Consider the following 27,041-nt stretch of genomic DNA (forward strand, 5'->3'; position numbering starts at 1 on the left):
GAAAACGAAACAAGCCCTTGAGCACCCGTTCTGAGTAAAGATCCAGTTTTCTGCAAAAATTGTATGCAACCATTTTTTATGTATCGCTTCCCAAAAGTCCTATGGGAAATTGCCTACAAAAACACATTTTGGGACGTTTTGGACCCCTCCCTTTTTCTCGGCCCTCGCTTGATGGTCAGCCTTTAAACAGTCCCAGAATGAGCTTAGGTCCATTGACTGTTTTTTCTTAGAAAGTTTCATGACGCTTCATCAAATGGTACCAATATATATAAATGTATTTTAATTTGTGTACATTCAAGGTTATTTGCTATTGTAGGAGGCTGACCTGGCTTATAGTGGGTACCTTGTGGTACTTACACCTTGTGCCAGGTCCAGTTATCCCTTATTAGTAGAATAGAGATGTTTCTAGCAGCTTAGGCTGATAGAGGTAGCTATAGCAGAGCAGCTTAGGCTGAACTAGGAGACATGCAAAGCTCCTACTATACCACTTATATCATATAGCACTATATCATAAGAATCACAATACTCAGAGTTACTAAAAATAAAGGTACTTTATTTTAGTGACAATGGCCCTCATTACAACCCTGGCGGTCGGTGTTAAAGCAGCGGTAATACCGCAAACAGGCCGGCAGAAAAAAAATGGAATCACGACCGTGGCGGAAACCGCCAACATAGACACCAACTTTAACACTCTGACCGCCAAGGCGGTACAAAAAAACACCGCGGCGGTAACTGCCAACAGACAGGCAGAGGACAATGTACCGCCCACATTATTACAACAGTCCAGTCCGCCACCTTTTCCGTGGCGGATTCACCGCGAACAAAAACACAACGGAAACAGGACTTGGAAGGGAAAACGCTCACCTCTACACACCCCATGAGGAATCAGGACGCCATGGAACCCAAGCTCCAGATTCTTTCAGCCTTTATCTTCCTGCTCCGCTACCAGGAGCACGAACGCCGGCGGCGAAGACAACGGTGAGTACTGCACCTACGACACAGGGGAGGGGGATAGGGAAAAGAGAGTGACACACACACGCAACACACAACACCCCCACCCCTACCTTCACCCACTACAAAACACACACTAATACTTCATGATACATTACAGTTACACCCCCTAACCCCACCTGGAAGAATGCAAGGACAAAAGGAAATTAGTTGAATGATTGTAATATATTCAAATACATGAATCAAAGATATATACATATATAAAGATATTCACACTATAAACAAATATATACACCAAGAATACAAGTCCAATGGATTCCACCATCATAGTCCGTCGACCACTGGGCCCAAAATGCATGGGTGAGGCCCACACTCCATACCCAAACAAGACGGAGAGAACACTGCTGGGGCATCAGATAGAAATACAACAGGCACCTCAGGGGGAAGGGAAGGGGGGGCACCTCAGCCGGATGAGTGCACGACCCCAGATCCACGAGGGGGCTCCATGCCCGCTGCTTTATCCTGGGGAATGCAAAGCCACAGTCTCTCAAGTCTCTCCAGTGGGTGGTTTGCCCACTGCTGCATCCTGGGGAGTGCAACGCCACAGTCTCTCAAGTCTCTCCAGTGGGTGGTTTGCCCACTGCTTTATCCTGGGGAGTGCAAAGCCACAGTCTCACAAGTCTTTCCAGTGGGTGGTTTGCCCACTGCTGCATCCTGGGGAGTGCAAAGCCACAGTCTCTCAAGTCTCTCCAGTGGGTGGTTTGCCCACTGCTGCATCCTGGGGAGTGCAAAGCCACAGTCTCTCAAGTGGATAACAGTCTCCACTGGTTCTGGAGGGGGCTTTGTGCCCAGAGTGCTTCGTCCTGCCAAGGACTGAGGTAGTGGATGTTATTCTCCACTGGTTCTAGAGGGGGCTTTGTGCCCAGAGTGCTTCATCCTGCCAAGGACTAAGGTAGTGGATGTATCACTCCACTGGTTCTGGAGGGGGCTTTGTGCCCAGAGGGCTTCATCCTGCCAAGGACTGAGGTAGTGGATGTTATTCTCCACTGGTTCTGGAGGGGGCTTTGTGCCCAGAGGGTTTCATCCTGCCAAGGACTGAGGTAGTGGATGTTATTCTCCACTGGTTCTGGAGGGGCCTTTGTGCCCAGAGTGCTTCATCCTGCCAAGGACTGAGGTAGTGGATGTATCTCTCAACTGGTTCTGGAGGGGGCTTTGTGCCCAGGGGGCTTCATCCTGCCAAGGACTGAGGTAGTGGATGTATCTCTCCACTGGTTCTGGAGGGGGCTTTGTGACAAGAGGGCTTCATCCTGCTCGTTGCGGCCTCAGTAGCGTTGGAATCTTTGGCGCTCACTGGCCTGCGGTGCTTGTTGCGGCGGTGTCCAGTTCAGCGGTGCTTGTGGTGGTGGTGTCCAGTTCAGCGGTGCTTGTTGCGGCAGTGTCCAGTTCAGCGGTGCTTGTGGCGGTGGTGTCCTGTTCAGCGGTGCTTGTGGCGGTGGTGTCCTGTTCAGCAGTGCTTGTGGCGGTGGTGTCCTTGGCAGCGGTGCTGGTGGTGGCAGTGGCGGTGTCCTGTTCAGCGGTGCTTGTGGCGGTGGTGTGCTTGGCAGCGGTGCTGGTGGCGGCGGTGTCCTGTTCAGCGTGATTGTGGCTGTGGTGTCCTTGGTAGCGGTGCTGGTGGCAGCAGTGTCCTGTTCAGCGGTGTTTGTGGCAGTGGTGTCCTGTTCAGCGGTATTGGTGGCGGTCTTGTCTGCTGTGCAGGTTTTCCCAGACTTGCCGATTTTACTGTGCTCCTTCCCCACCTTGGATGGTGACGCAGCTGTCTCCACACTCCCAACTGTACCCCTGGGAGCAGCTTTGGTGGCAGATTTTTTTCCTCTCTCCCGCCGGGCACTGGCCAACTTTTTGTGCTTTTGAGGTGGGGGACTGTCCGTGCTCTGGCTTCTTGGCATACTGGCTGCCCTGCTGCCTGGCGCACTCCAGAAGCCAGTTACTACTGGCACCACTGTTCCCGCAGATGTTGTGGCTGAGGTGCTGGGTTGGGACCTGGAGAGGCGGGCCCTGGGAGACTGAAGGGGTGTGGAGGTGAGGGAAAGAGGTCAAGGTTGGACAGGAAAAGTTTTTGGGACACACTGGGACGAGTAGATGGAGGGTGTTTGGGAGTGGAGGAAGAGGTAGTGGTTGTAGGAGGTGTACGTTTGCTGACTTTGGGTGAAGGTGCATGGGCTGGAGGCTGTCGTGAGGTGGATGGCTGTTGGGTGTGTGTGTGGCTGCATTTGTGTACCTTGGGAGGTGCGCTCAGAGACACACTGGTAGAGGACACAGGGGATGTGTGAATGGTAGTGGGGGTGGTGAGTGCACGTGAGCGGGGTGTGGTGGTGGGTGGGCTGGTGATGGAGGTAGTGGCTGACGATGTAGTGCCTGCAGGTGTGAGTGGAGACGAGACAGGGAGGGAGGAGGGAGACGAGGAGGAGGGGGACACAGTGGAGGCAGTGGCTGTTGGTATGTCTGCATGTGTATGATGCTGGCGTGAGTGCCTGTGGGATGTGTGGTGCTTATGTTTGCCTGAGCTTCCCTTGTGTGTTGACGTGTGTGCATGCTGGTCTGATGGTGTGCTTGGGATAGGCTGAGGTACAGGGGTTTGGGTCTGGGTGGAGGAAGTTGGAGGGGGGAGGCTAGAGACAGGGACAATGGCTGGCATCAGTGCTGAGGCCAGAGTCTGAAAAGCTCGCTGATGGGCTGCCTGACCAGAATGAATGCCCTCCAGGTATGCATTGGTTTGTTGCAACTGCCTCTCTACACCCTGGATGGCATTAAAAATGGTAGACTGGCCAACAGTGAGGGACCTGAGGAGGTCAATGGCCTCCTCACTGAGGGCAGCAGGGGTGACAGGGGCAGGGCCTGAGTTGCCGGGGGCGAAGGAGATGCCCACCCGTTTGGGTGAGCGGCCACGGGGCAAACGCTGAGGGGCTGCTGGGAGGGTGATGCAGGTAGGAGGGTTGGCGGCTGTACCTGTAGATGCAGGGTGCACAGATGGGCCCGCTACCGCAAGGGAGCTCCCATGAGAGGAGGAGTCCGTATCGCTGGTGTCAGCTCCTGTCCCCGTCTTGGAGCTCCCCTCGCCCTCCATCCTACTGGTGAATTCAGACTCTGTTGTGTCGCCTTCCAGGGCCATGTGAGATGCAGCTCCCTCCTGCTCCGGTGCCACTGCTCCTCCGCCTGATGATGCTAATGCACACAAGAACAGGGAGACCACAAAAAGGGGGGGAAGACAGAAGAAAGACATGTTGAGTGCATGCAATACCGCTACCATTGGTGGACACTACAGACACAGAAGCCCCCTGCACTACGCCGTGCACTTGGAGTTCCCTAATCAATCACAGGGACATGGGTTACAAGGCTATGCCCAATTGCTGCACACATGGATGTCACAGGAGCCTGACTAGGTGTAGTTGGCTCTGTACCCAGGTGGGGTGGGTGCCACAGGGCCTGCCTTAAGAAGGGACCTTGCCTACTAATCTCGCCCTGTCCTAGGGGAACGCACAGCCCACCTCCCCCACCCAGACACCTACAATGCGTGCTGAATCAGCTGAATGAGTGTACTCACCCCCTTGTGGCTGCTGTGATGCCCTCAAGTGCCCATCCAACTCTGGGTACGCCACCTCTAGGATCCTGAACATCAGGGGGGTCATGGTGCGACAGGCACCCCTCCCACGTTGGGAGGCCATCCTCAGCTGGGCCTCCGCCGTCTTCTTGCTCCAGCGGCGAATGTCCTCCCATCTTTTCCAGCAGTGGGTGCCCCATCTGTGGTAGACCCCCAGGGTCTGGACTTCCTTGGCGATGGCACGCCAAATATCCTTCTTCTGGTGGGCGGTGACCTACAGGAATAGTACAGGGAAAAAGGAGAAGATATAACCGTACGCACAGTCACAGTCATTGGCCCACATCCCTACCCTTGCCATGACGCACATGCACTCACTGTCGTTTCATGCACGCCTCATTCTCCCCCCCACTATCTCTCATCCACACCACTCCAAACAGCCATTGCCCATACAGCATGCTCATAGTGTACTCACCTGTTTGTCTGGAGGACCGTAGAGTAGCGTGTACTGAGGGAGGACCCCATCCACTAGTTTCTCCAACTCCTCCGTGCTGAAGGCAGGGGCCCTTTCCCCAGACACACGAGCCATTGTCTCTTCCAGACTGAGGTCACAGCAGCACTTGCAGTGTAGGTCCTCTCCTGTCGCAGATCAGGTACCAAGTGATTGAACAGAGAGAAAATGGCAGTCACGTCCGTGGCGGTGCGTGCCATCACCGCCGGCGTACATCGCCATTGGCTCCTGGGACCCATAGGGTCCAATGTTAACAAATGCAGGATTGCGCGGCGGGCTTCGACTGCCTACCGCGACGGCAGTTACCTCATATCCCCTAGTCCCACTTTACAGGTCAGGCAGCCGCCATTTCAGGGGCCCACATGGCATTATTTTTGACTGCGTCACACATATCTAGGACTTGCTTAAACACTAATATAGCCATATGTTGATTTGCAAACATTTTCCGATTAAGTTGTGTTTACATACCTCAGAGTTGGTTGACTCTCTGCTCGCTGTTCTCCTCCATAGGCAACGTGCGCTGGGGCAGGTGAGGAGATGGTGGCATCCTCCGGTGTACAGACCGCTGGTGGACCTGTCAACAATGGAGGAGCGACATGTGATCATCACCTACAGACTTGATCGTACCACAATCCTGGAACTGTGTGCCCAGACCTGATGTCACCTATCCGCCATCCCACAGGAATCCCCCCTCAAGTGCAGGTGCTGTCAGTACTCCATTTCCTAGCAAGTGGGTCTTTTCAAACAACAGTGGCCACAGCATCAGGGATGTCCCAGCCTATGTTTTCCAACGTGTTGTCCAGTGTTGTCTGCCCTGCTGAAACACATGCGGAGCTACATCGTTTTCCCTCAGGTGGAGGATTTGCCTACAGTGAAAGGTGACTTCAATGCCCTGGGACATATCCCCAACATCATAGGTGCCATTGATGAGACACATGTGGCCTTGGTTCCCCCCCCCCGCAGGAGTGAACAGGTGTACAGAAACCTGAAGAGTTACTGTGAGAAAGTAGCCTCTTTCTAGCCTTGTTACCCCCACTTTTGGCCTGTTTGTGAGTGTATGTCAGGGTGTTTTCACTGTCTCACTGGGATCCTGCTAGCCAGGGCCCAGTGCTCATAGTGAAAACCCTATGTTTTCAGTATGTTTGTTATGTGTCACTGGGACCCTGCTAGTCAGGACCCCAGTGCTCATAAGTTTGTGACCTATATGTATGTGTTCCCTGTGTGGTGCCTAACTGTCTCACTGAGGCTCTGCTAACCAGAACCTCAGTGGTTATGCTCTCTCATTTCTTTCAAATTGTCACCAACAGGCTAGTGACCAATTTCACCAATTTACATTGGCTTACTGGAACACCCTTATAATTCCCTAGTATATGGTACTGAGGTACCCAGGGTATTGGGGTTCCAGGAGATCCCTATTGGCTGCAGCATTTCTTTTGCCACCCATAGGGAGCTCTGACAATTCTTACACAGGCCTGCCATTACAGCCTGAGTGAAATAACGTCCACGTTATTTCACAGCCATTTACCACTGCACTTAAGTAACTTATAAGTCACCTATATGTCTAACCTTTACCTGGTAAAGGTTAGGTGCAAAGTTACTTAGTGTGAGGGCACCCTGGCACTAGCCAAGGTGCCCCCACATTGTTCAGGGCCAATTCCCCGGACTTTGTGAGTGCGGGGACACCATTACACGCGTGCACTACATATAGGTCACTACCTATATGTAGCTTCACAATGGTAACTCCGAATATGGCCATGTAACATGTCTATGATCATGGAATTGCCCCCTCTATGCCATGCTGGCATAGTTGGCACAATCCCATGATCCCAGTGGTCTGTAGCACAGACCCTGGTACTGCCAAACTGCCTTTCCTGGGGTTTCACTGCAGCTGCTGCTGCCAACCCCTCAGACAGGTTTCTGCCCTCCTGGGGTCCAGCCAGGCCTGGCCCAGGATGGCAGAACAAAGGACTTCCTCTGAGAGAGGGTGTTACACCCTCTCCCTTTGGAAAATGGTGTGAAGGCAGGGGAGGAGTAGCCTCCCCCAGCCTCTGGAAATGCTTTCATGGGCACACATGGTGCCCATTTCTGCATAAGCCAGTCTACACCGGTTCAGGGACCCCTTAGCCCTGCTCTGGCGCGAAACTGGACAAAGGAAAGGGGAGTGACCCCTCCCCTGACCTGTACCTCCCCTGGGAGGTGCCCAGAGCTCCTCCAGTGTGCTCCAGACCTCTGCCATCTTGGAAACAGAGGTGCTGCTGGCACACTGGACTGCTCTGAGTGGCCAGTGCCACCAGGTGACGTCAGAGACTCCTTCTGATAGGCTCCTTCTGGTGTTGCTAGCCTATCCTCTCTCCTAGGTAGCCAAACCCTCTTTTCTGGCTATTTAGGGTCTCTGTCTCTTGGGATTCCTTAGATAACGAATGCAAGAGCTCATCCGAGTTCCTCTGCATCTCTCTCTTCAACTTCTGCCAAGGAATCGACTGCTGACCGCGCCGGAAGCCTGCAAAACTGCAACATAGTAGCAAAGACGACTACTGCAACTCTGTAACGCTGATCCTGCCGCCTTCTCGACTGTTTTCCTGGTGGTGCATGCTGTGGGGGTAGTCTGCCTCCTCTCTGCACTAGAAGCTCCGAAGAAATCTCCCGTGGGTCGACGGAATCGTCCCCCTGCAACCGCAGGCACCAAAGAACAGCATCACCGGTCCCCTGGGTCTCCTCTCAGCACGACGAGCGAGGTCCCTTGAATCCAGCAACTCTGTCCAAGTGACTCCCACAGTCCAGTGACTCTTCAGTCCAAGTTTGGTGGAGGTAAGTCCTTGCCTCCCCACGCCAGACTGCATTGCCGGGAACCGCGACTTTTGCAGCTACTCCGGCCTCCGTGCACTTCCGGCGGAAATCCTTTGTGCACAGTCCAGCCTGGGTCCACGGCACTCTAACCTGCATTTCACGACCTCCTAAGTGGTTCTCCGGCGACGTGGGACTCCTTTGTGCGACTTTGGGTGAGCACCATTTCACGCATCCTCGTAGTGCCTGTTTCTGGCACTTCTGCGGGTGCTGCCTGCTGCTGAGAGGGCTCCTTGTCTTGATTGACACCCCCTCTGTCCCCTGACACAATTGGCGACATCCTGGTCCCTCTTGGGCCACAGCAGCATCCAAAAACCTTTACCGCACAATTTGCAGCTGGCAAGGCTTGTTGGCCATCTTTTGGCGGGAAAACACTTCTGCATGACTCTCCAGGGCGTGAGGGATCCGTCCTCCAAAGGAGAAGTTTCTAGCCCTTGTTGTTCCTGCAGAAACCTAAGCTTCTACTGTCCAGTAGCAGCTTCTTTGCACCCACAGCTGGCATTTCCTGGGCATCTGCCCATCTCCGACTTGCTTGTGACTTTTGGACTTGGTCCCCTTGTTCCACAGGTACCCTCGACTGGAAATCCATCATTGTTGCATTGTTGGTTTGTGTCTTTCCTGCAGAATTCCCCTATCACGACTTCTATGTCCTTTGGGGAACTTTAGTGCACTTTGCACTCACTTTTCAGGGTCTTGGGGTGGGCTATTTTTCTAACCCTTACTATTTTCTAATAGTCCCAGCGACCCTCTACAAGGTCACATAGGTTTGGGGTCCATTTGTGGTTCGCATTCCACTTTTGGAGTATATGATTTGTGTTGCCCCTATCCCTATGTGTCCCCATTGCATCCTATTGTAACTATACATTGTTTGCACTGTTTTCTAATACTATTACTGCATATTTTGGTATTGTGTACATATATCTTGTGTATATTTGCTATCCTCATACTGAGGGTACTCACTGAGATACTTTTGGCATATTGTCATAAAAATAAAGTACCTTTATTTTTAGTATATCTGTGTATTGTGTTTTCTTATGATATTGTGCATATGACACTTGTGGTACTGTAGGAGCTTCACTCGTCTCCTAGTTCAGCCTAAGCTGCTCTGCTAAGCTACCATTATCTATCAGCCTATGCTGCTAGACACCCTATACACTAATAAGGGATAACTGGGCCTGGTGCAAGGTGCAAGTACCCCTTGGTACTCACTACAAGCCAGTCCAGCCTCCTACAGTTACCATTCAATGAATGTGCAGATGGTGTGTTTGGCCGACCAGTACATCTCCCATGTGAATGCCAAATTTCTTGGCTCAGTGCATGATGCTTATTTTCTGCGGAATAGCAGCATCCCTTATGTGATGGGCCAACTCCAGAGGCACAGTGTGTGGCTATTCGGTGAGGACATGGAACCAATACAGTGTGACTAGGTGTCTGGGGATGCCCCTAAGAGTTAGTGTGTGTCTAACAGTTGTCCCTCGCCATTTGCAGGTGACTCTGGTTACCCCAACCTGTCATGGCTACTGACCCCAGTGAAGAATCCCAGGACAAGGGCAGAGGAACGCTACAATGAGGCCCATGGGCGAACTAGGAGGATTATAGAGTGGAACTTCGGCCTCCTGAAGGCCAGGTTCCGGTGCCTCCATATGACAGGTGGTTCCCTATTCTACTCACCAAAGAAGGTATGCCAGATAATCGTGGCCTGCTGTATGCTTCACAACTTGGCTTTGCGACGACAGGTGCCTTTTCTGCAGGAGGATGGTCCAGATGGAGATGTTGTGGCAGCTATGGAGCCTGTGGACAGTGAAGACGAGGGAGCAGAAGAGGACATAGACAACAGGAACACAGTGATCCAACAATACTTCCAGTGAGACACAGGTAAGAAGACAACACTGCCTGCTACATCTGATTTAATTATACTACCTCTCATCTGTCTATCATTTTCACCCCAGTGTATGGTCACTGAGTTGTCACTTTCCCTTACGATTTCAGAGATGTGGATCCCACTGTGTGACATCTGCTTTGTTTCCGCATGGACTAGAGCTGTGTGACATAGGTATGTTAACATTACATTGGGCATAGCATTTTGCCACTGTTATTGCTATTACACATTTTCGAAAGCACAGACTGATTCCAGATTGTTTTGTGATTTAAGGGTGTTTATTTAAGTGCTAAATAGTGGAGGGGGTTGTAAAATGATCAGGGGTGATGGTGGAGGAATGTCCATGGCAGAGTCCAGTCTATTAGTCTCACAGGTGCATTATCCAAAGGGGCATAGGAAGTGGAGCTGGGGAAGTTAAAGGATGGACAGGGTGACAAAGTGGGACAGAAGAATGACAATCAGGGTGGTCTTATTTCTTGGTAGGGGTCTTGGCATTGTTCTCTGTCTTTGTCCTGGATCTCAGGGACCTTTTGCAGGGTGGTTCTCAATCTGCAGGGGGTGGAGTGCTGGTGGTGTGGTCCTGTGGCGGTGCCTCCTGTCCACTAGTGCCGGCGGAGGTTGTGGGCAGTTCATCGTCCAGGCTAGTGTCAAGGGCCCCTTGTTGTACCACAGTGTCCCTCCTGGTGTTAACGAGTTCCTCCAGCACCCCTACAATGGTGCTCAGGGTGGAATTGATGGATTTGAGTTCCTCCCTGAACCCCAAATACTGTTCCTCCTGCAGCCGCTGGGTCTCCTGAAACTTGGCCAGTACCATTGCCATTGTCTCCTGGGAATGGTGGTAGGCTCCCATGATGTTGGAGAGGGCCTCGTGGAGAGTGGGTTCCCTGGGCCTGTCCACCCCCTGTCGCACAGCTGCCCTCCCAGTTCCCCTGTGCTCCTGGGCCTCTGTCCCCTGAACCGTGTGCCCACTGCCACTGCCCCCAGGTCCCTGGTGGTGTTGGGGTGGTGGGTTAGCCTGGGTTCCCTGTAGTGGTGGACACACTGCTGATATACGTGTCCTGGGAACAGAGGTATGGGCCCGCTGGGGGGGGGGGGGCTGTGCTGGTGTTTCCAGAGGGGGGAACTCTGCACTGGCATGTGCCAGTGTGAGGGGAACCGACTGTCCCGAGGTCCCAGATGGGCCGGGCTGGTCATCTGGATCCAGTTGGACAGAGCTGCTGTCATCACTGTGGGCCTCTTCTGTGGGTGGAGTGGACATGTCTGGACCCTCCTGTCCGGTGACGGTGGGTAGGTGTCCTGCAGAGGTGTAAAGGCATGAATATTGCATCTGTGTGTGCCATGGTGTGCAATGGGTGGGTGACCCTGTACCCCAGTGCTTGCATTCCTGTGTGGGACCTTGTGTGATAATGGTTTAGGGGGGTGTATGTGTATGTGCAGTGGACATGCTTTGGTGATGGGTGTCCATGCTTTGGTGTTACATGCAGGGCTTGGGTTTGGGATGTGTGGTTTGTGATATTGGGACATCTGTGAGGAGTTGGAGTGATGGGGTGAGGGCGAGGCTGGGGGTATGTGATAGCATGCAGGTGGGAGGGGGATGAAGTAGTGAAAGATTTGCCTTACCAGAGTGCATTCCTCCAGCTACTCCTGCGATGCAGTATAGCCAAGACCTGCTCCTCCCATTTATTGAGTTCTGGGGGAGGAGGTGGGGGTCCGCCGCCAGTCCTCAGCACTGCAAGGTGGTGTCTTGAGACCATGGAATGCACCTTCCCCGTAGGTCGTTCAAACCTCTTCCTGATGTCATCCCTAGTTTTTGGGTGCTGTCCCACTGTGTTAACCCTGTCCACGATTCTTCTCCATAGCTCCATCTTCCTAGCTATGGTGGTGTGCTGCACCTGTGATCCGAAGATGATTTCCTCCACCATGACCCTGAGCTCCTCCTCAGAGAACCTGGGGTGTCTTTGCGGGGCCATGGGGTGGTGTGGGTAGTGTGTGGGGTGGTGTGTGTTGTGATGTGTGGGGTGATATTTGGAGGTGTGTTGTCTGAGGTACTTGGATGTTGTGTGAGTGATGGTGTTGTGTGTCTGTGGATGCTATTCTGGTGGTGTCTCCCTCTGGCCTTCTGTTGCAATTGCTGACATAATGGTTTGTGGGTGATGTGGGTGTGTGTTTTATATTGTATTAGATGTGTGGGAGTGGTGTCTGTATGTGTATCAGGTGTGTGTATTTGGATTTGTCCAATGTGGTAGTGTTTTGTAAGAGTGTGTATTTTGAGCGCGGCGGTGTGTACCGCCAATGGAATACTGCGGTTGAAAGACCGCCTCATGGGTCGTGATAGTGTGGGCGTATTCCTGTTGACGTGACTATTGGAGGTTTTGTTATTGGCAGTTTATCACTGACCTTTGGTGTGGCGGACTTGTGTGGGTGTCTGGATTTTGGCGGATTCCGAGCTGTGGGTCATAATTACCGTGGTGGAATTCTGCGGCCGCGGCAGTGTGTTGGCGGACTTCTGCACGGCGGTAAGCGGCTTTTATCGCCAATGTTGTAATGAGGGCCAATATGCCAAAAGTATCTCAGAAGATACCCTCACTTAGGAGGTAAGTAATATACACAAATATATATATATACACAAACCCAAAACAGGTAAGTAACAGTAAGAAAAGTGGTGCAAACAATGTAGAATCACAATAGAATGCAATAGGTAGAAATAGGCCTAGGGGCAACACAAACCATATACTCCAAAAGTGGAATGCAAATCACGGATGGACCCCAGGCCTTTGGTAGGTTGTAGAGGGTCGCTGGGACTGTAAGAAAACAGTAAGGGTGTTCAAGATACCCCACTCCAAGACCCTGAAAAGTAGGAGTAAAGTTACCCTACTACCCCAGAAAGACAGAATAGACGTGATAGAGGATTCTGCAAGAACTTCAAGCACCACCAAAACATTGAAGACGGATTCCTGGACCTGAGGACCTGTAAAGGAAGGGGACCAAGTCCAAGAGTCACGCAAGTGTCTAGGGGGGGCAGGAGCCCACTAAACCCAGATGAAGGTGCAAAAGAGCTGCCTTTGGGTAGAAGAAGCCAAAGATTCTGCAACAATGAAAAGGGCTAGGAACTTCTCCTTCAGCTGGAAGATGTCCCACGGCGTGCTGGAGGTTGCAGAAGTGTTTCCACGCAGAAATACTGCAAACAGGCCTTGCTAGCTGCAAGAGTCATGGTTGAGGTTTTTGGGTGCTGCTGGGGACCAGGAAGGACCAGGATGTCGCCCCTTGGAGGAGGAGACCGAGGGGGAGCTCAGCAACTCAGAAAGCCCCCACAGAAGTAGGCAGCATCCGCAGAAGTACTGGAGCAGGCACTTGGAAGATCTGAGGACAGCAGTCAACTCCGAGTCACAAAGGAGGATCCCACGACGTCGGAGTCCAACTCAGCGAGTTGGGCAATGCAGGACAGAGTGCTGGGGACCCAGGCTAGGCTGTGCATAAAGGAATCGTTGGAAAAGTGCACAGAAGCCGGAGCAGCTGCAGATCCCACAGTACACAGGTTTGTCATCTGGCGTGGGGAGGCAAGGACTTACCTCCACCAAACTTGGACTGAAGGACCACTGGACTGTGGGGGTCACTTGGATCCAGCTCCTGTGTTCCAGGGACCACGCTCGTCAAAATGAGAGGGGACCCAGAGGACTGGTGATGCAGAAGTTTGGTGCCTGCGTTAGCAGGGGGAAGACTCCGTCAACCCATGGGAGATTTCTTTGGGATTTCCAGTGCAGGGTGAAGGCAGACAGCCTTCAGAGCATGCACCACCAGGAAGCAGTTGAGAAAGCCGGCAGGATGAGGCACTACAAGGTTGCTGGTAGTCGTCTTGCTACTTTTTTGCGGTTTTGCAGGCATCCTGGAGCAGTCAGCGGTCGATCCTTGGCAGAAGTTGAAGAGGGAAGTGCAGAGGAACTCTGGTGAGCTCTTGCATTTGTTATCTGAGGAATAGCCCAGAGGAGAGACCCTAAATAGCCAGAAAAGGAGGTTTGGCTACAGAGAAAGGAGGTTTGGCTACTGAACGAGGTAAGCACCTATCAGGAGGGGTCTCTGACGTCACCTGCTGGCACTGGCCACTCAGAGCAGTCCATTGTGCCCCAACACCTCTGAATCCAAGATGGCAGAGGTCTGGAACACACTGGAGGAGCTCTGGGCACCTCCCAGGGGAGGTGCAGGGGAGTGGTCACTCCCCTTTCCTTTGTCCAGTTTCGTGCCAGAGCAGGGCTGGGGGATCCCTGAACCGGTGTAGACTGGCTTATCCAGAGATGGGCACCATTTGTGCCCATCAAAGCATTTCCAGAGGCTGGGGAGGCTACTCCTCTCCAGCCCTTCACACCTATTTCCAAAGGGAGAGGGTGTAACACCCTCTCTCAGAGGAAATCCTTTGTTCTGCCTTCCTGGGACTGGGCTGCCCAGGCCCCATGGGGGCAGAATCCTGTCTGAGGGGTTGGCAGCAGCAGCAGCTGCAGTGGAGACCCATGAAAGGCAGTTTGGCAGTACCCGGGTTCTGTGCTAGAGACCCGGGGGATCATGGAATTGTCTCCCCAATACCAGAATGGTATTGGAGTGATAATTCCATGATCTTAGACATGTTACATGGCCATGTTCAGCGTTACCATTCTGACGCTCCACATAGGTAGTGACCTATGTGTAGTGCACGCGTGTAATGGTGTCCCCGCACTCACAAAGTCCGGGGAATTTGCCCTGAACAATGTGGGGGCACCTTGGCTAGTGCCAGGGTGCCCACACACCAAGTAACTTGGCACCTAACCTTCACTAAGTGAGGGTTAGACATATAGGTGACTTATAAGTTACTTATGTGCAGTGAAAATGGCTGTGAAATAACGTGGACGTTATTTCACTCAGGCTGCAGTCGCAGTCCTATGTAAGAATTGTCTGAGCTCCCTATGGGTGACACAAGAAATGCTGCAGCCCATAGGGATCTCCTGGAACCCCAATATCCTGGGTACCTAGGTACCATATACAAGGGAATTATAAGGGTGCTCCAGTGTGCCAAGGAGAATTGGTGAAATTAGTCACTAGCCTGTAGTGACAATTGTAAAAGCAGAGAGAGCATAAACACTGAGGTTCTGGTTAGCAGAGCCTCAGTGATACAGTTAGTCACCACATAGGCCACAAACCTATGAGCACTGGGGTCCTGGCTAGCAGGATCCCAGTGACACATATCAAACACACTGACAAGATAGGGTTTTCAGCATGAGCGCTGGGCCCTGGCTAGCAGGATCCCAGTGAGATAGTATAAACACCCTGACATATACTCACAAACAGGCCAAAAGTGGGGGTAACAAGGCTAGAAAGAGGCTACCTTCCTACAGCTATTTACAAAGGTATTTTACTAGTAGTATCTATATGATGTCACTACATTTAAAAAGATAGAACTGTCTACCGAAATGTCAAAGGTTAAAGGGACTCTATGGTTAAGTGAAAACTTCAGTTAAACTTCAGTTAAAACATACTGTTTTGAACAAACAAAACCAATGAAATTCTCCAGTTCTAGTTATTGCAAGTAACTATAACTCATGACCTAATGTAACTGTAACTCATGCCGTCGCCATGCACAGTTTTATCAATCAATGCTGTAATTTAAAATGTTGCTGTGATGTTATCAATGATGTCATAGAACATGTCATGAGTGGTGTAATATACGAGGTCATAAGCAGTGGATGATTTACAGCCAGGCCCTGTGCTCAACCCCCTGCCGGTGCCCATCCCGCTCTGCACACATGTCGGTCACAGCAGGAGGTTGCGCATAGGGCCTGATGCAGAAACCCCATGGGCATGCATTCCTGAACTTAAAGGATACTAGGCAGACCTACTGACTTTGTCAAAACATCAGAACAACAAAACATAAAAACTGTTCCTATTGGCTTTATGAAAGTGTAAGGAAATGAGCATGTATAATGCACATGTATTGTCTTTGTCAAAAAAAATCATCAATAATTTTAATGAAATGCATGTTTCATTAATCCACACAGTTTAATGGTTAATACAATGATTTTCATTTAAAAAAATCAACAGGTTTTATTTAGAATAAGAACACCAATATGTCTTTGAGTCTTTGAGTCTTTTTCTAACAATTTTCAAGCTACAAAGTGCAGCCATAGTACCAATCACAAGGGGGCTCTGCACGCTAGCTGAAAAACATAGAGCTCCAGCTAGGGCTGCTTTTAGAATATGGTAATCACTCCTGGGGTCATGGATTTAATGATCCAAAAGTCTTACTGTGTTTTTTAAAAAAAAAGCTTGCTACGGGGCTGCTGCATTCTCCACGCACTCTATGCACGCTGTCTGCTGCAACAGACAGTGTGCATTCCGAGGGTGCCTAGAGTATCCTCTGTACGACGGCATTGGCCTTGGCTCCAGGAGGAGCCAAGGCAAATGCTCCCACATGGTTTCCAGTGGGTTGACTGTCAGAAACCTCAGATTTCTGAGGTTTCCGCCAGTCATCCCAGTGGAAACCTTGTAATGGGGCCTTGGGGAGAGACCACCAGCTCTGTAAAAAAAAAACTGTAAACTTCACACTTGTATAGCACACTACTCACCCATTAGGGTCTCAAGGCACTGTATGAATACCACTGTGGAACCCCTCCTGGCTTTTCCCTGTGAGACGCCCACTCCTAGACAGCCCCAGGTTAAAGCCAGGCATCCAACCACTGTGAGGGCCGTTGTGGAGATTAAGGGGGTCATTACAACCCTGGCGGACGGTGTTAAAGCGGCGGTCTTTTTTTTAGTATTATGACCATGGTGGTTACCGCCATGGTCATCCAAAGCTTCCCCGTTCTGCCCGCCAGGGCAGAGACGACCACTGGGCCGGAGACCTGGGTCTCCAGCCCGGCGGCCGTGACAATACCGCCGCCGGTATTGTGACCCGGCTTACCGCCGTGGATTTCCAGCGGTAGGAACCGCCATAAAATCCATGGCGGTAAGCACTATCAGTGCCAGGGAATTCCTTCCCTGGCACTGATAGCGGTCTCCCCCACCCCAACTCCCTCCCCTACACCACCCCTGCCACCCCCCAAAGGTGGCAGGGCCCCCCTCCCCACCCCGACCCCGACATTACCTTACACATACACACCCGACACGCACGCAGGCACCATCAACACACATACACACACTCAGACACGTACACACACACTCAGACACGTACACCCACATTCACACATTCACGCACACATCCATACAGACATACATACAGACAGACACGCACACATTTCCGAAACACGCAACACCCCGCAAGCATACACGCACTCACACACCCCCCTACATACACAGATGCAAACCCCCATGCACCCACACAACACCCCCCCCACCCCTCTCCCTTAACGGACGATCGACTTACCTGTTCCGTCGATCCGCCGGGAGGGGACGGGAGCCATGGGGGCAGCTCCGCCAACACCACACCGCCAACAGAACACCGCCGCACAGAATCACAGGACGTGATTAGCTCGGCGGTGTTCTGTTGGCGTGGCGGTGGAGGTGGAGAAACCTCCACTTCCCCGCCGCCCGCAAGTATGGCTGTTGGCGGCTCTCCGTCGGAAAAACAACGGAGGGCAGCCAACGGTCATAATACGCTGAGCGGCAAACCGCCACTAATGGTGGTCTTCCGCACGGCGGTCCCTCAGCGGTCTTCTTAAAAGACCACCGAGGTTGTAATGACCACCTAAGCCAGCTATTGCCCAGAGTTACAGAGTGGGACCCATTAATTAGATTAGACACCAAGGCAAGAATTAGCTGGTCCAAGGGAATTGAGCCCAAGACCCACCAATGCTGGAATTGAGCCCTGGTCCTGGGCCAGATCTCTGCATCAGGGTCTGCCGCTCTAACCATTGTGCCACACTTCTCCACTTGGCAGTCTCCTTTCCACAGGGCTGGGGGGCCAGTGGCCTGCCCTCCAACCTCATAATTAGGCCCTCAGTCTCTCTACATTGATTACATGAAGTAAGTTTTAGCATTTAAAACTTTACTGGAAACTAAATTGTGCACCATATACGTTTTATCATAGTAGAACAGACTTGCTTATCTGCAGCACTACATTTTGTTTTGTTTCATACTTGTACACATACACATATGTTAAATTTATGGTATATGTATTTGTGTGCTCTTTTCTACCTAATTTTTTTTTTTTATGATCTAATGGTTCATTTGAGGTACAGTAGCTTAGATGACCGCACCAGTGATTTGAGAACTGATCAGTGATATCATCAATGATGTCATTTATCATGTCATTAGTGATGTCATTTGTAGGGTCATAAGTAGTGTGTGGGTGGGTCACAAGTTATAGTTAGTGTAGTAAACTACAAATGGTGAATATCAGTGTTTTTGTTTTTATCTTATTTTAATACCTAAATATAATGTCACTTTAACCTTTTTTTTTTTAAAGATTATTTTTATGTAGGGAAAGAGTCAGAAAGAGAGAGAGGGAGGTGAGATAGACAGGCATATGTATAAATATAAAGATAGATAGATAAATAGATAGGTAGATAGATAGATAGATAGATAGATAGATAGATAGATAGATAGATAGATAGATTTCTATTTTTATGTTCAACATTTATCCCCACACTGAATAAAAATATATTTTGCTGTGCTTTAATACATTATGATGTTTACAATTAATTAAAAGTAACTTCATTATATTTAAATAACAATGTTACATTAATTTGTAATAAAAAAGGTTCATAAAATATTTTATAATTGAATAATAAGGCCCTTCTTGCAACATTGGCAGTATTGCGGTAAGACCGCAGCACTGACGGCTGCCAAAATATCGCCAGTGATGGCGGTCTCCTGTCCACCGTATAAAGAGGCACACACAGGAGACTGCCAAAATATGTGCACATTACAGCCACCGCCAGGCCAACCGACGCCGAGAGAGAGAGAGAGAGAGAGAGACGGTCCCACCACCTGCACTGCCACGACATGAAGTTTCGGCCTGCCATATTATATGCCACATTTTAGAAGAGTGGTCACTGCACCACCGTGCACCATCCAATGGGAACGCGTTGCTGACAATGGGACCTGGGGCCCATGAGCGGTGATGGGCAGGTATGTGGCCCGTCACCGCTGACATCTTCCCCCTCCCAGACGACCTCCTCGATGAGGCTGAAGTGTGGCCCTGTCAGGTAGGTGGTTCAACTGAAATTGGGGGGGGGGGGTTGGTCTGTGCCTGACGTGAATGTGTATGGGGTGTGTGTGCATGCATGTGTGTGTCTGTATAGGTGTGTGGAGGTGTGGGGGTGCATGTAGGGTCGAAAGGAATGATTATTCCTGTCGCCGGGTGCATTACCGCCAGGGGTTTCGTGTCAGGGAGACTGCCACGAAAACCCTGGCGGTAATCACCTTGTAATACAACGGGCGGTGTGAGGCATGCCGCCGGCCCGGAGGACGCCCACGCCGGCCCTGGTGGTCCACCCACACTGGCGGGCCTGGTGGCGATGTGGCTGTTTCCCCTCAGCCACACCTCCTTGCTCCTTACTCCCACTACCACTCAGCTACCTGCAGCCGGTCAAGGAAACACCTCTCCCAATTCAATTAAAGCACAGATATTTATTCAGCAGTTTTAGCAAGAGTTGCACATTGAATCTCATCCACTTCAAAGTGAAAAAATGGCATGCCCAATTGAGAAAAATGAAAAAGATCGAATACCTCCTGTGTGTCACCCAATAAGACACTCCTGTGCTGTATATACTACTAGCAGGGGTGCCATGAACCCCCCACACACTTTAGCATTTACAGTTTGGGTGGAGTTCTTATGTAGATCAGCAAGCAAAGCCTCATAAACAACGTGAAAGGGTGGGTAAGTAAGTGAAAGGAAGGATGAATGGATGTGTGAGCGAAAGAGTGGATGGATGGGTGAGTGAAAGGGTGAATGGAGAGATGGCTGTTTGAATGAGTGAAATGATGAATGTAAGGATATGTGAGTGAAAGAATGAATAGCTGGATGGCCGGATGGATGGGTGTGTGGATGGGTGGATGGGTGGACAGATGAATAGAGGGGGGAGGATGGCTGAATAAAAGGATGGATGGATGGATGGTGAAAGGTTGGATGGATGGATTAGTGCACAGGAGGATGGATGGATGGATGGATGGATCGATTGATAGGTGAAAGTGTGGATGGATGAGTGAAGGGATGAATGGCTGATGGAAAAGGGAGATGGTTGGTTGATTAGAAAGGGGAGATGGATTAGTGAATGGATGGATTAAAGGTTTGAAAGGATGGATGAAGAGATGGGTGAGGGGAAGGATGAATGGATAGTTTTGATGGAAAGGTTTGGAGGTGGATGGATAGGTTTCGACAGGTGCATTGTGAACCCTCCTCTTTAGCAGCTACAGTCAGGATGGAGTTCTTAATGGGCAACTACTGTCTACAACTCAGCAGACAAAGGCTCATAATTACAGTGAAAGAGTAGGTTGCTAAGTGAGTGAATGAGTGAGTGAGTGAAAGAATGGATGGATGGGTGAGTGATTAGGTAGTTGGATGGTGAGTGAAACAGTGGACTATAGAGGGATGAATGAGTGAAAGGATGGGTATAAGGATGGATGAGTAAAAAAATGAACAGATGAATGAAAGGGATGGTAAGTGGATGGACTGAAGAGTAAAAGGCTGAATGGATGGATGGATGAGTGAGTGAAAGGAAGTGAGGAAGAGTGAAAGGGTAAATGGATGGATCAGTGGAAGGAAAGGTAGATGGATGAGTGAATGGATGGATGGCTGAGTGAAAGGATGGATGGATGAGTGTAATGGATGGATGGGTGAAGGGAAAGGGTGAGTGGATGGATGAGAAAAGGGATGGATGGATGAGTGAAAGGATTGATGAACGAGTAAAAGGGTGGATGGAAGGATGGATGGTTGAAAGAATGGATGGCTGGATGGATGGATAGGTTTGATGGATAGGTTTGGAGATGGATGGATAGATTTGGATATAGATGGGCGGGCAGATGGATGGATGGACCTGCAGAATGGTGAAAGACTAAATGACGGATGAAAGAATGAATGGATGACAGAATGTAAAGGTTAAATGGTGGATATCAGTTGGTGGATGGAAGGAGGGCAGGATGGGTGGATAGATACTTGGATGGAAGAGACAGGAGAGCTATTTTGTGTAGGGTTGTGATTAATTGCTTCATTTGATTGATGCCATAAGAACTTTGCTTCAAAGTGGGGGGTATTTTAATTTTCTGGCTACTCCCTTGACTATTAGTATACTCTTCTGGAACATCAATTACTAGCCTATAGAGTAGAAGAGTATGAACTAGAAATTATTAGCTGTAGACTTCCAACAGCTCTTTCCAGCAAAATAGTAAAAACACACTTCCCAACGGTACTAGCTAACAGGGAATACTTCTACTTGATCACTTCTTGAAGGCATTTCTTCTAGAGTAATAAGGACCTTTTCAGTCCCTCTTCTAAATCACTACTAAGGCACTCCTTTAGAGTAATCAATATCAGTGCAGCCACCAAGCTTTTAATTGCTGTACATTTCTAGATTCAGGACTAGCTCCAGAGTATTAACTACTGATCCAAACTCCAATGTTTTGAATACGAGTGCACACCTCAGCACATAGCAGCATGCCCTGCCAGAGTATTAAATACAGCACACGTCTCCAAAGGAATAACTGCTTCCCTATTATTAAGCTAGTAGCATACCCCTACAAAGAAGTAACTAGTAACTCACATTACTGTGGTACTAACTTCAAGAGTATGCCTCAAAAGTATTAACTACCAGTGTCGTCCTTCAGAATTCTCAATATGTGTCTAGAGTATTAACTAGTAACACATTTTCCCAAGCAATAGTTACTAGTGCATGTCCTCAAAGTGTAAACTAATACCATACATTCACAGAGAACTTCATTTTAGATCACTCCTTTAGAGTATGAATTATTAGCACACTCTTCTAGTGTGGAATGAGAAAGAGCATTTAAATAAAGGCTCTCAAATGTTATTGGCTGCTCACCAGGGGTTGTGTAATTACTGACATGCATCCTGGAGAATGGCATCACAGCTGTCACCCACGCGATGCCAGACACCTGAGGCACCCAGAGTGTCTCACCCTCCAGCAAAAAGACAAACAAACTAGGCTGAAAACACAAAAAGAGCAACATGGGATTGGAAAGACTAACACAGTAAGAATTTGGGGCCAGATTTATTGAGGGCTTGCACTGCCCTTGTGTCACTCAAGGGGTTACAGGGAAATGCAAGCCCTTAACTGGGACTTCCTAAGCCACTCAAAGCCATATTGCATGGCTGTGCTTGGTTTAGTGAATCTAAAGTAACGCAAGATAGCACATTGTACTACTGTGTGGTACCTTGCTGCAGGGAGGCATTCCATACCTGGACTGTGGGTATTCCCATGCATCCGCCATGGAATGTGGAGTATTCCCAGATTTACAAAAAGTTGTCAACCTGGGAAAGCATCAAAGTAGGGCCTGGGTGAAATTTTAATTACATTTGAGCAATTGCAGTAATTATGAATTACTCTTGTGATACAAAATTACCAAAATTATGCAACTACACCATCTTGAGTAATTAAGTGTAAGGAAATGGCTCCCTGTTGCCATTACCCCCCACTTTTTGCCTGCTACTGATGCTGACTTGACTGAAAAGTGTACTGGGACCCTGCTAACCAGGCCCCAGCACCAGTGTTCTTTCACCTAAAATGTACCATTGTCTCCACAATTGGCACAACCCTGGCACCCAGGTAACTCCCTTGTAACTGGTACCCCTGGTACCAAGGGCCCTGATGCCAGGGAAGGTCTCTAAAGGCTGCAGCATGTCTTATGCCACCCTAGGGACCCCTCACTCAGCACATACACACTGCTTGCCAGCTTGTGTGTGCTGATGGGGAGAAAATGACTAAGTCGACATGGCACTCCCCTCAGAGTGCCATGCCAACCTCACACTGCCTGTGGCATAGGTAAGTCATCCCTCTAGCAGGCCTTACAGCCCTAAGGCAGGGTGCACTATACCACAGGTGAGGGCATAGGTGCATGAGCACTATGCCCCTACAGTGTCTAAGCAAAACCTTATACATTGTAAGTGCAGGGTAGCCATAAGAGTATATGGTCTGGGAGTCTGTCAAAAACTAACTCCACAGCTCCATAATGGCTACACTGAATACTGGGAAGTTTGGTATCAAACTTCTCAGAATAATAAACCCACACTGATGCCAGTGTTGGATTTATTAAAAAATGCACACAGAGGGCATCTTAGAGATGCCCCCTGTATTTTACCCAATTGTTCAGTGCAGGACTGACTGGTCTGTGCCAGCCTGCTGCTGAGAGACGAGTTTCTGACCCCATGTGGTGAGAGCCTTTGTGCTCTCTGAGGACAGAAACAAAAGCCTGCTCTGGGTGGAGGTGCTTCACACCTCCCCCCTGCAGGAACTGTAACACCTAACATTGAGCCTCAAAGGCTCAGGCTTCGTGTTACAATGCCCCAGGGTACTCCAACTAGTGGAGATGCTCGCCCCCTGGACACAGCCCCCACTTTTGGCGGCACGTCCAGGAGAGATAATGAGAAAAACAAGGAGGAGTCACCCACCAGTCAGGACAGCCGCTAAGGTGTCCTGAGCTGAGGTGACCCCTGCCTTTAGAAATCCTCCATCTTGATTTTGGAGGATTCCCCCAATAGGAATAGGGATGTGCCCCCCTCCCCTCAGGGAGGAGGCACAAAGAGGGTGTAGCCACCCTCAAGGACAGTAGCCATTGGCTGCTGCTCTCCCAGACCTAAACACACCCCTAAATTCAGTATTTAGGGGCTCCCCAGAACCTAGGAAACTAGATTCCTGCAACCTAAGACGAAGAAGGACTGCTGAGCTGACAAACCTACAGAGAAGACGGAGACACCAACTGCTTTGGCCCCAGCTCTACCGGCCTGTCTCCCCACTTCAAAAGAACTGCTCCAGCGCGTTCTACAGGGTCCAGCGACCTCTGAAGCCTCAGAGGACTACCCTGCATCTAAAAGGACCAAGAACTCCTGAGGACAACGGCTCTGCTCCAAGAAAGAAGCATCTTTGCAACAAAGAAGCAACTTTAAAAGAACACACATTCCCGCCGGAAGCTTGAGACTTTGCACTCTGCATCCGACGCCCCCGGCTCGACTTGTGGAAAACAAACACTACAGGGAGGACTCCTCGGCGACTGCGAGCCCGTGAGTAGCCAGAGTTGACCCCCCTGAGCCCCCACAGCGACGCCTGCAGAGGGAATCCAGAGGCTCCCCCTGACTGCGACTGTCTGCTTCAAGGACCCGGCGCCTGGTAAGGACACTGCACCGGCAGCCCCCAGGACCTGAAGGATCCGACCTCCAGTGCAGGAGCAACCCCCAGGTGGCCCTCTCCCTTGCCCAGGTGGTGGCTACCCCAAGGAGCCCCGCCCCTTGCCTGCCTGCATCGCTGAAGAGACCCCTTGGTCTCCCATTGAACTCAATTGCAAACCTGACGCCTGTTTGCACACTGCACCCGGCCGCCCCCGTGCCGCTGAGTGTGTACTTTCTGTGCTGACTTGTGTCCCCCCCGGTGCCCTACAAAACCCCCCTGGTCTGCCCTCCGAAGACGCGGGTACTTAGCTGCTGGCAGACTGGAACCGGGGCACCCCCTTCTCCATTGAAGCCTATGCGTTTTGGGCACCTCTTTGACCTCTGCACCTGACCGGCCCTGAGCTGCTGGTGTGGTAACTTTGGGGTTGCTCTGAGCCCCCAACGGTGGGCTACCTTGGACCCAACTTTGAACCCTATAGGTGGTTTACTTACCTGCAAAACTAACAAACACTTACCTCCCCCAGGAACTGTTGAAAATTGCAGTGTCCAGTTTTAAAATAGCTTATTGCCATTTGTATGAAAACTGTATCTGCTATTTAGCTAATTCAAATTTCCTAAAGTTCCTAAGTGAAGTACCTTTCATTTAAAGTATTGTTTGTAAATCTTGAACCTGTGGTTCTTAAAATAAACTACGAAAATATATTTTTCTATATAAAAACTTATTGGCCTGGAATTGTCTTTGAGTGTGTGTTCCCCATTTATTGTCTGTGTGTGTACAACAAATGCTTAACACTACCCTCTGATAAGCCTACTGCTCGACCACACTACCACAAAATAGAGCATTAGAATTATCTCTTTTTGCCACTATCTTACCTCTAAGGGGAACCCTTGGACTCTGTGCATGCTATTTCTTACTTTGAAATAGTACATACAGAGCCAACTTCCTACATTAAGGAATTAGGTTTAAAGAATTAAGAAATTAAGGAGTAGATTTTCTGCTTCCAAGGAGTAATTGGGAGCAAAACACCTACTGCAAGAGCATGGGAACAACAAACTAAGAGAGAGCCAGGGACTGAGGGCTATGACTGTTCATGTCCCGTGGCAGTTAGTGCTATTTTTGTACTTGGAAATGCATCCTCAGGCTCTTTTTAATGCATTGGTGCATTTTGTGGTGCTAGATTCTGGATTACGCTTCTCACACAATTACACATAACTGTGAGTAGTTTTGCAGTAATTATGAGAAATTACACTAAAGAGAATTACACTAGTTACGTCTACACTTAGCCAAAATGATTCGCCTTCCAGGTCAGGCATACCAAGGAAAAATATCTTTATTTCTCCTCACCACTTCCCTGTTCTATGTGTGATCCATCCGTATTACAAATAGACAAATGAAAATGTCTTTTGAGGTTGCTTTTCTGCAGGAAGGTGTCCCTTCCTGAACAAAAACAATCCCGCTAATGCAGGCACAATTGCACCATAGTAAAGAGGGTACCTGCTTTGGTGCTAGGCTGCACATAGCGTACCAGCACAAGGAGGCAGCAGAAATGTGAAAATTCTTTGTAAATATGGCACATTTCTGATGTTTCTCTTTCATGGAATGCAGCACCAAAAGTTGCGCTGCTGTGCTGCATGTCAGGAATTTTGAGTAAATCTACCCCCTGGTTTCTTCTGCAGTAGCAGCAACCATGCTGAGATGCCATAGCCTCTCCTCCTAGGATTGTGAGAAAGACCCTTTACCTCCCTTGCTGCCTGGTGGTCAGATGGGAACTCCTCCCATCCCAAGAATGAGACAGTACTCCGCCCCTCCCCCAAAGCTCCATGCTTCCTAGGAAAAAGACAGAAAACTCTGAACAATCTCTGTAGAATATACAAGGCCTTAGTTAATGGTTCTCAGAAAATCAAAGAACATTGATGTCTCAGCCAAGGATGTGGATTAAGTAATCATTCTATTTTGTGAGGTTTCTTCAAGATACTGTTTGAGAATTTTCTTTTCCCTTTTTTTACAGCCCACGTAGGGCTAAATGGAATTACTGCATCAAGAATAGTTGCATGTGCCCACTCCAATTCCAGATGGAAAGAAAAGGTACGTACTCGTGGTTGTAGGAAGATATCCTCATAATCTTGGTTCTCTGCTGGAATCATAGTTAAAGAATGAATGACTCAGCTGAATTTGTATTCTTCAAAACCTCTTTCAAATGGAGCCCAGTAACAGCCATGCTGGCTTAGTATGTGCCTCCATGGTGCCCAGACAATGCCATCACCACCACAACCCAGGACCGAAGAGACACCCAGAGAACATCACCCTACAGCGAACAGAAACCTGAACTCTCCTTCCAGCTCTCGAAACAATGTAATAGTCAGTGTTCCCAGAATGTTCACTCTGAAAGTTTCTGGCATCTTGTGAGTGAGTGATGGCCACACCAAGATACCATAGTTTCTCCTCCCAAAGCCATGGCAAATACCCTTTGCCTCTCTTGCTCTCTTGCTGACAAGGGACAGATTCAGCCTCCCCCTGGCCTAAGGACACAGCACATAAAGTCACATACTTCAAGTTTAGAAAGTGATGTGTGAGACTGTAAATTGCAGTCTAGGTCTTTGGATTTGAGCTCAGTCGATGGGACTCATTGAATAAGAACTCAATTCTTGGTGCACAGACTAGCTCACTGGGTCTTTCACTCCTTGGAACACAGTCTCGATCTTTGGGGTTCAGTTGATTCCTTAGAACACAGTATCAAACTTTGGTTGAGAGTTGTGGATCTAGGACATCTGTTTCATTCAATGAATTAGTGGTCACTCCTCAATTCAATGTATCTTATTGGGCATGGGGGTCACTCTGTGTAGTAAATCCTCACTCACTAAGGGCCAGATGTAGCAAAGGTTTAGCGACTCGCAAACGGCGAACATCGCCGTTTGCGAGTTGCTAAAGCCACTTTGCAATGTAGAAATGCATTTTGCGAGT

The 27,041-nt window shown here is 49.7% G+C and overlaps 1 protein-coding gene across 2 annotated transcripts in view; it reads right to left on the bottom strand.

Moving 5' to 3' along the window:
- LOC138296885 (solute carrier family 22 member 7-like) overlaps positions 1–27,041 on the bottom strand; it is a 248,671-nt gene that overhangs the window by 189,151 nt on the left and 32,479 nt on the right. The window lies entirely within an intron of this gene.

Source organism: Pleurodeles waltl, chromosome 5 (genome assembly GCF_031143425.1).
Source record: "Pleurodeles waltl isolate 20211129_DDA chromosome 5, aPleWal1.hap1.20221129, whole genome shotgun sequence".
NCBI classification, from domain to species: domain Eukaryota; kingdom Metazoa; phylum Chordata; class Amphibia; order Caudata; family Salamandridae; genus Pleurodeles; species Pleurodeles waltl.